Raw genomic sequence first — 9685 nt, 5'->3', positions numbered from 1 at the left:
GGGGGGAGGGGGGCGAGAGGGGGGGCTTTTTGTGTGTGTATCTATCTATCTAACTAATTTTTTTAATTTTTTTTCCCCCTGCTTTCACCATTAGAGTAAAAATATTTCATCAGCTGCAGACCCCACATCCCTACAGTTACAGCAGTAGGTCAAATCCATCACTGGACATATCTTTAAAATTTTCTTCTAATTCAAATTCTTATCTCCTATTGAATTATCTTGAAAGGAAACAGGCTTTAGAAAACAGTCATATTGAGCAAAATGTCATCAAAATTACTATAAAATTAATGTCAGTGTAATTATTGGCATGGAAAGTAGCAAGGAAAACAACTGCCTAAAGCTAGTTAGGTTTGTTTTGGTTTTCCAAGGTAAAAGGAAATTCATCTGCAAAAAGTCAATATTTGCAGTAATGACAAGGAAACAATTTCCTGCTGCTGCATGCTATTGCATGAATAATATTGAGCATACAGTGAATATCAGCAACTACATCTTATCAGCTATTTTGCAAAGAATTTGCAGGAGACCTAATTCAAAATCTTGCAAGCTGGAAGAAAATTGAAACATAGCCAGTGTCCTGTACCAGAAAACAGATAAGATATAAAGATTTATTTCTAATTCTGATGCCAGTCTATTACCAGATTTACACTGGGGAAAAGTCTGGTAAGTCATTCATAAGAATGACTTTTCAGTGGAAGAAAAACCCAACAAAAAATTCAAACCAAAACAAAACCAAAAACATTTTCCATGGAAGTGATGGAAAAAAAATGAAACAGATGTGAAAGAGAGGATTTTCAAATTTTGGAGATGTCAGGTCAAAAATACTTCCTCTAGTTTTGAATATAGAATTTCTAGTCTAATATTCAGTTACTTACTCTTAAGGAATGCAGATTATATTTTCATTATACCAGAACATGTAGTAATTTTTGTATGAGAAGTTCCTCTTCTTCTTCTTCACATTGAAGTCTTTCTTCCCTAAAAGTATGAAGATACAAAACTGAATATATTTAGTAGCTTACTGAAAAAAAGCTGACGTGGTAAGCTATCAATACTTTTTTTCTTGGAAACTGTAGGGCTTTTAAATATTCTAAGAACATTTTAACAAAAGCATGTAACAGTCTGTTTTATCTTCCTTCACATCCTGTTTATATGACATGCCAAATACATTTATAGGACTAAACTGAGGCCGCTGTGGCCTATCTATTGTTTCCAGTACATCCAAACTGTCATTAACTAATTATGTTCTACTGTACAGTGAAGCTTTCTACTACTCAAAGCAGCAGGGACTTATTTAAGCCTACTAATGACTTAGTAATGCCTATGTTCAAACTCTACCATTTTTTGAGCAGCCTTTGTTCTTAAAAACACACATACAACAGTGAAAAATGGTGATGTATAAAATGGAAGATATTTCTGCTTTGATGTCATTGTACTGTTTTTATACATATTTATCAAAGTCTACACTGAATGTTACTGCAATTGTTTTTCACTTGTTATGGTTTGCTGCTGCCAGGAATAACAGAAGGATGATGTCTATTAAGTTGAGATCACAAAAAAATGTGCTGTTTTAACTCACTTGAGGATGCACAGCCCTACAGAAGGGGTTCATCAAAAGTGATCCACCATACAGTCATAGCTGCAATACCCAGTTGTGTAATAAGCCATGTGCTTTTATTGCATACAGAGGAAATCCTGGAGGCTGACAGGATGTTTCCTTGGAATACAGTAGCTTCTCTTTCTTACATGCAAAATTGAGTCCAAAGGGGAGTAGGGTTAACTTCAAAAGAGAGTGTGTCTCACTAAGGGACATCCCAGAAGTCTACATTTTCATATTAAAAGTTACACAAAGGGTGGTCATGCTGCACTTTTAAAAAGAGATCAGTTCTTATATTTTTCTTTAGTTGTCTTGATTCAATGGAGATTTTCAATGAGGCACAATGAGGACTTATCCTCAAGGATAAGTGGATCCAGTTGGAGAACTTTAAAACAAACTGGATGTAAATGAGCTTTGGACTTAATGACATGCATTCCTAAGTGCTGAGAGCACTGGCCAATGTTACTGTGAGGCCACTCTGCAAGTCATGGCAATTGGAATAGTTTCCTGAGAACTGGAAGACAGCAAAGACCCTTCCTGTTTTGAAGCAAGATGGGAAGAAGGATCACGGGGAGCACTGACCAGTTGTGCTCACCATGATCCCAGAAAGGATGAAACAAGTAATACTAGAAACCACTTTTACACTGTACAAAGGACAAGAAGGTGGTTGAAAGTAGTCAGCATGCATACATGAAGAGTGACTCATGCCTGACCAACCTGACTGCAGGAAAGCAGTGGAACATTCTTATCTTGACTTTAGTAAGATTTTGGACAAAACTATTGCCAGCCTTAGAGAATTGTAATCCATGGCATGAAGCTCACCTCAGAGGCTAATCACTCATGGTGTACCTCAGGGTTGATACAGGGACTAGAACTTCTAAAGATCTTCCTTAATGATAATGGGGCAGAGTCCTCCCTCAGGAAGTTTGCAAACAACGCTGATATAGGAGGACTGGTTGATACATGGGATGGTTGTCTGAAGAGGTCTTGGCATCTCCATCCATGAAGATACTCAAAAAACAACTGAACAAGGCCCAGGACAGGCCCTTCTATTTGGCCCTGCTTTAAGCATGGAGGCAACAGTTAATGATTATAAAGGAACAGTGGGCAGTGAATGGAGCAAATGTTTTAGTAATGTAAACAATGCCTCTTTGAGTACTTTTAATGTCCATATCTAGCCTCTCTCAACGTATTTTTCCTATTAAAATTATGTCCTTGTATTTTTTTCTCCACTCCTCAGCAATAGGAAAGGGAAATGACTGCCAATTCTACAAAAACTGTACAATGAAAAACAATTTTCAGATCTGCAATTAAACATAAATCTTAAGTGCATATGAAGAAATTTTGTGGTTGCATTCCTTGTGTTGCACAACTACAGAAAGAAGAGTAAAAACGTACATTATTGGAAATTACCAAGTTACAGTTACCCTGATTTTTCTAAGGAACTGAGGCATATGCAATCGTGTTTGTCATTTCCAACCACTCTTGAAACTGCTGGATAACTTTGACCAAATTTGGTAAGGGCATGCAAAGAGGAAGCTCAGCTGAAATAAATACACATTCTTCCAAGTTTTGTGAATAACAGCAGCTGAATAGTGAACAGCCTGGTATACACTGTTGAATGAAAAACTATAGCCTGATTTCAACAATTATCCTTTCTCTCTGGTTAAGGCCTGAGTTATCAGCCTGTATGTACTGGCTGTCATCTGTCTGGGTGCAACAGAGCAAATGACAACCCACAGTGGATCTGAACACTGTAGTTTATACCAGAGTAAAAGAAATTAGAGCTTTTACCTTACCTGGTTATCTGGCACAATTACTCATTTTTGTCACTTTCCTAGGTCTCAACTTGATTCCACTGCAGGAAGATCCCTGCTGATCTTGGAATGGTCAGGCAGAAAATCGTGTTGGTTCTTTCTGTGTCACCTTCTGCAGCTTCCAGTCTTGGGCATTACTGGCCAAAACTGCTGGGAATCCCACAGCATTAATCTCCACACAGGTCTCTGATTTCCAGGATCTTTCCTTCAGCCAGGATTTTATCTTTCTCTTTCTGAGCCCCTTGACTCTTATTGAGACCACTTCTATTCAGGTACCCTTTTTTTTTGCAGTAAGCTCTCCTTTTCAGAGGCACAAGCCTTCCATGTTCTAAATCCAGATAATTTACATGCAGAAGCACAATGCATGATCTGCCTTCTAACTGGTGGTTTTGTCTCTTTATTAATTGGAGGGTTCAGAACATGCTACTTTTATTTTATTCACACATTACTAAAGTTTACAGCCAGTGCATATCAGTTGCAGCTGGCAGGTAGCAGGCTTGTGTTTCAGAGCTTCAAAGATCAGTTGCATATATTCATAACCACCTCAATGTGCAGCCATTATCTGCCACCTTTTATCACAGAATCATAGAATCACTTAGGTTGGAAAAAACCTTTAAGATCACTGAGTCCAACCATTAACCCTACTCTACCAAGTCCAGCACTAAGCCATATTCCCAAATGTACACATCTAGATTAATTTTGAACACATTCAGGGATGGTGACTCAACCACCTCCCTGGGCAGTATGTTCCAATGCCTGAAAACCTTTCAGTGAACAAGTTCTTCCTAATGTCTAGTCTAAACCTCGCCTGGTGCAGCTTGCCACAGTATTCCTAATACAGGCCAGGATGCCACTGGCCATCTTGGCCACCTGGGCACACCTCTGGCTCATATTCAGTGCCTATAAATCAGAACCCCCAGGTCCTTTTCTGCCAGACATCTTTCCAGCCACTCTTCCCTAAGCCTGTAGCTTTGCATGGGTTGTTGTGGTGCAGGACCTGGCACTGGGCCTTGTTGAACTTCATTCAATTGACCTTGGTCCATCAATCTAGTCTGTCCAAGTCTCTGTAGATCCTCCCTACCATTGGGCAGATCAACACTCCCTCCCGACTTGGTGTTGTCTGCAAACTTACTGCAGGTGCATTCTATCTCCTCATCAAGATCACTGATAAAGATGTTAAAAAGAAGTGGTCCCAACACTGAGCCCTGAGGAGCACCACTTGTGACCAGCCACCAGCTGGATTTAACTCCAAGCTCTCAGAGCATTCTCTAACATACAAGGCCATCCCACCACCTCTCCTTCCCTTTCTATCCTTCCTGAAGATCTTGTAGCCATCAGCTGTAGCACTCCAGTCATGTAATGCATCCAACCACGTTTCTGTGATAGCCACTATGTCATAGTTTTCCTGGTCTACCATGGCTTCAAGCTCCCTCTGTTTATTGCTCATACTGTGTGCATTGGTATAGATGCACTTCAGCTGAGCTAATTATCCTAACACCTCTTTTCCACTGTGGGCTCCATTTCCTACCAGACCCTTCTCAGGTGCTTCCATGGTTTCTAAACATCTATGCTTTCTCTCAAATGAAACGACAAACTGAGAATCCTCCCTAGTCCACCATCCTTCAAGCCCTGGCATGTTTCTCTTGGGCTTGTCCCTAATAGGACCAGTTATCTCCCCTTCTCCCTTCATATCCAGTTTAAATTCCTGTCAATGAGCCCTGCTAACTCCTGCCCCAACAGCCTTTTCCCCCTCTGGGACAGGTGCATCCCACCTACCACCAGCAGGCCAGGTGTCTCGTATAGCAGCCCATGATAGAAAAACCCAAATCCCTGCCTATGGCACCAGTCATGTAGTCATGCATTGATCTGCAGACTCCTCCTGTTTATCTCTTCCTCCTTTCTTGCAACAGGGATGAAGGCAAACACTCCTTGTGCTCCAGACCCCCTAACCAGCTGTCCCAGGGCCCTGAAGTCTCTCTTCATTTCCCTTGGACTCCTTGTAACAATTTCACCACTGCCAACCTGAAAAACCAGCAGTGGATAATAGTCAGAAGGCTGCACCAGATCAGAGAGTTTCCTTTTAACATCTCTAATCCAAGCCCCAGTGAGGCAGCAGACTTCCCTGTGGGATGGGTCCGGTTAACACATGGGCCCTTCTGCACCCCTCAGAAGGGAGTCACCCATCATAATTACCCTCCTTCTCCTAACAACAGACAGTCTCCACCTGTGTGAAGGAAAATCTTTGTGGTCCACCTGTCAGGTGGACTACATTGGACCCTTTTGCAGATCAGGGAATAAACAATACGCTATTGTTATGGCAGAGGTAGTCTCAGGTCTCACCTGTGCAGAAGCCACCCTAAAAGCAAATGGGAAAACTTGAGATTTCTAGAAAGAAATCTCTAGTACTCTGCCCAAGCCAAAAAATATCCAATCCGATAATGGAACACATTTCACCTCCCAGCTAGTCCAAAGTTGGGCAAAAAGGGAGGACATCAAATGGACTTTCCACACTCCATACTACCCACAAGCAAACGGGATTGTGGAAAGAACCAATAGAATGATCAAAAAACTAATTTGTGTCCCTGCCTAAACATCTTTTTCCCTTCAGCCCCTCAACAAATGGATATGAAAGATTAAAAAAAAACACAAAAACAAACAACTTTTAAAGAAGGTGGAACATTCCCTACAGCCAGGGCAAGATGTCCTGGCTAACCTACCTAACATTAGGAAAGTCCAACTAACTTTGCAAAATCCTTTTAATCTTAACACCCGGGAAACACTGGACGAAAATGGGAAGCCCCATATCATTAATGTTAAATGGATAATATGCTGTATCTAATGTATGCTGTTTCTCATGGACTGGAATACAAATTATAGTTGTTGCAACACACCCCTGACATTTATAGAGAGGGAAAGACTGTATGTTGATACTATCGATGTTCTAAGTTTTATATAAATACCAAGGAATTTTCACTTTGATACTAGAAAATGTTGCTGCTGCTATTTGTTTGGTTCTTTAACCCTTTTCACACACCCATAAGAGGGAGATACAATGTTGCAAGGAGGACATTTTTCTCATAATAGCCTGACATGAGCTGGAGTTCCAGGGAGAAAAACAAAGTAACACTTCATGGCCAAAGACTGGATTCTTCTCTTAAAAGCAGAGACTATAAAGCCTGCTGCCCCAAAGGCCACGGGGTGAAGTGTGAAGGACCAGGTATCTCCTCATACGAACATGAAATGTCCTTTAGGTCAGCAGACATAACTGGCTTGAAGATGGCTGCTCCACGTGGAGCTGAACCCTCTCCTGGCTGCCTTCTCTGCCAGAGAACAACTCGGGCACCATCTTGTTGGAGCAAAGCCGTGGCGGGACAAAGTCCCCGCCGGATTGGCTAAGCCCAGAAACAAGAGACTGGCCAACTGGGAACACAGGAGAGCAATCAAAAGACTGTGTGCTGGCTGCTTGCCGTGCGTTTTTTGGATGGACACTGAAGCTGCTGCTGCTTGCTTTTGGGGGGTGACCTGTGTCTTCAGGATGCCTGCCTGCCTGAGGTCCCTGCTCCTGTTTACCTGCTTGCCTACTGCCCCTGCTTGCCCGCTAGTCCCGGATAGTCCCTGCAGACCCGGCTCCCCGCAGACCCTGCTCGTCCCTCCTCGCCCGCGGCTCTTTGTAGTCCCGGCTCCCGTGTCACCTGCGGTCCTGCCTGCTCGTAACCACCTGCAGTGAGACTTCTTCCCACCACCCGTGGGTTCTAAGACCGGGTTGCAGGAGAAGTCATCTGCACCTAATATATAAATACCTAGACCATCTCAATCTCAGGAAGAAAGTAAGGGACTGTATTTTGGGTATCATGTCTCTCCCTAAGGTGTTGCTGCCTCACTTACCTGCACACAAACCATGATCCTATACAGAATGGGTGTTGGGCATATCCCTTCTTCCTATTCCCCTCTTAGATGATAATAATAGTTAACCTGGGTGTGTAAATAATAAGGTGTACCTATATATAAGTATTAGGGCATATATATAAGTGCTTGGTATTTGGTGTTTTAAAGACATTTCACAGCTCCTATATCTTTTGATTACCCTCTTCGAGCCTCCTGCCCCAAATTGTTTTATTTTTTCCCCTCAATAAACCGTGTGTTTGTAAATTCTAATTGGGGGTTGGCTGCTATTATTAGAAGCATTAGTGAGCATTGAACAAGTGTCTCGCCCTACAAGTCAGTGCCAAAGTTCAGTGTGAGAGGTGAGCGCTGCGTGTGGAACTCTCGGCAGATACCAATAAGTTAAAATCACTCCAAAAAGCAGATATAATAGGTCGCAGATCGTGACACATCTCTAATCCAAGTCCCAGGGAGGCAGCAGGCTTCCCTGTGGGATGGGTCTGATCAACAAATGGGTCCTTCTGTTCCTCTCAGAAGGGAGTCACGCACCACAATTACTCTCCTTTTCTTCTTAGTTGAAGAGGTCCTAAGGCGTGGAGGTGAGTGACAAGCCCTACGTGACTCACTAGATTGATCTACCTCGCCATCTGCATTTGCCTCGCCCTGAAGTTCCAAGACCTCATACCTGTTATTCAAGGGCAATTGGGAGGGTGAAGGGGGTTGGGAGGGTTTGTGCTTGTCTCTCTGAGGAGGGACCTTCCTCAATTCCTCCCTGTCCCATGAGTTCCCTCCTGTCTGGTGATAGGAGGGGAACATCATATTAATTAAACATATTAATAAAAATCAAATACAACTAATGTATGAACTAAACAAAACTGAATTAAGGCAATAGTAAGCAAATGAGACACCACTTATGATACTGCCAGAAGAATAAAACTATACATTGCATGGCTGTGTGTTACATAATGCACACTTTTTTCTGATATGTGGAGCATAACCTGTGTTTGACAGTGGCAGACTGTTTTTGATCTTCCTTTACTGCTCCAGAAGCAAAGAGATAACATTATTTCAAGGTTCAGAAAGTTCAGAGCTTCACTGAAAGAAACAGTTAATTTCACTCTTCTTCCTAAACGGTTTCTGTACTGCTACTGCAGAGAACATGTTTCTTTCTTCATCCCACATCCTGAAACAGGCAGCTTCTGACCTGTTAGGACACAACCTTCCAATGTCCTAGTACACATATAATTCTGCCATCCTAAATGATTCTTTGAGGGTGGTGGAACAGTGATATCTTCCTGCACAAAAATGCTCTAGTCCTCTTGAAAAGGTTGAGAATTACCACAACTTGAGTTAGAGGGTCTTCGGATTTGAGAGGCTTTGAGTAGTTTTTCCTAAAATATTTTAAATATTTTCTGAGAATGACATATAAATCTGCAATAATGGACATATAATCTGTTGTTAAATAAAAGCAACAGCCACAAGCAGCTCAGGGAGCTAAAACTTTCAGGGTTTGCCTAGCAGTTCATCTTACTTGGTATAATATTTGTAGCCACTAGCTGCTCATTCATGGTGTAATAACTGAATCCAGTTTGAGAGTAAATGTAAAGCCAAAGTATCAGGTTAGGGTACACTATAAAATAAATAATAATAATAATATTCAAATGGAGTTCCAGAAAGAGACAAAATATTTACATTGTCAGCAGATGTCTGTAGAAGTTGTGGGGGCTTTCACGGTCAGCTTAAATTTCTTAACTTTAGATCCCTGAATTTGACCTCTACCACCTGCCAAGGTTCCCTCACCCAACAATCGTATCAGAGATGGAGGATACTGGTCATGTTTGACGGTTGTCTCTATTGTTTTAAAAGATCACCCTATCCTTTCTGAACAGTATAGGTAATATTATATCCCTTATTTCTCCCTCATGTTCTATCCTCATGTGTTTAATATTTGCACTTCTTCCCCACCACCTCAGTCATTGTGGAAAATGCAAAATTTCTTGCAATCTTTGTGATAACATGAAAACAGAGGGGCTCGTTTAGAGTAACAGCTGTCTCAGAGAAGATTGTGCAGATCCACACTGGCAATTATTTTTTATTTTTAGAAAAGATGTAAATCTAGATAATGATATTTTACAAGGATTGTATAAAAAATTCAGATCTATGGAGAGCAACTAGAGTAAGCCTTACTGAAGTGTTAAATTTATCAACTCAATTTATTCTGAACAATATTTTTTCTGATATGCGTGTCATAGCTTCTATTGTTAATACTGAATGCAGTAAAACACAACTCCTTTTTATCCCTGTGAGGTATTTTATAAAGTTTGTTTGCTTTTGCTCCAGAAGTTATATCTTCGTTACTTCGAAACGGAGTACTGCCCCTAACTTAAAGCAGGAA

The sequence above is a fragment of the Chaetura pelagica genome, unplaced genomic scaffold, assembly GCF_000747805.2.
Source record: "Chaetura pelagica isolate M959 unplaced genomic scaffold, ChaPel_1.0 scaffold596, whole genome shotgun sequence".
NCBI lineage: Eukaryota > Metazoa > Chordata > Aves > Apodiformes > Apodidae > Chaetura > Chaetura pelagica.
The sequence above is the reverse complement of the archived record's forward strand: the minus strand, read 5'-3'. Positions refer to the sequence as shown.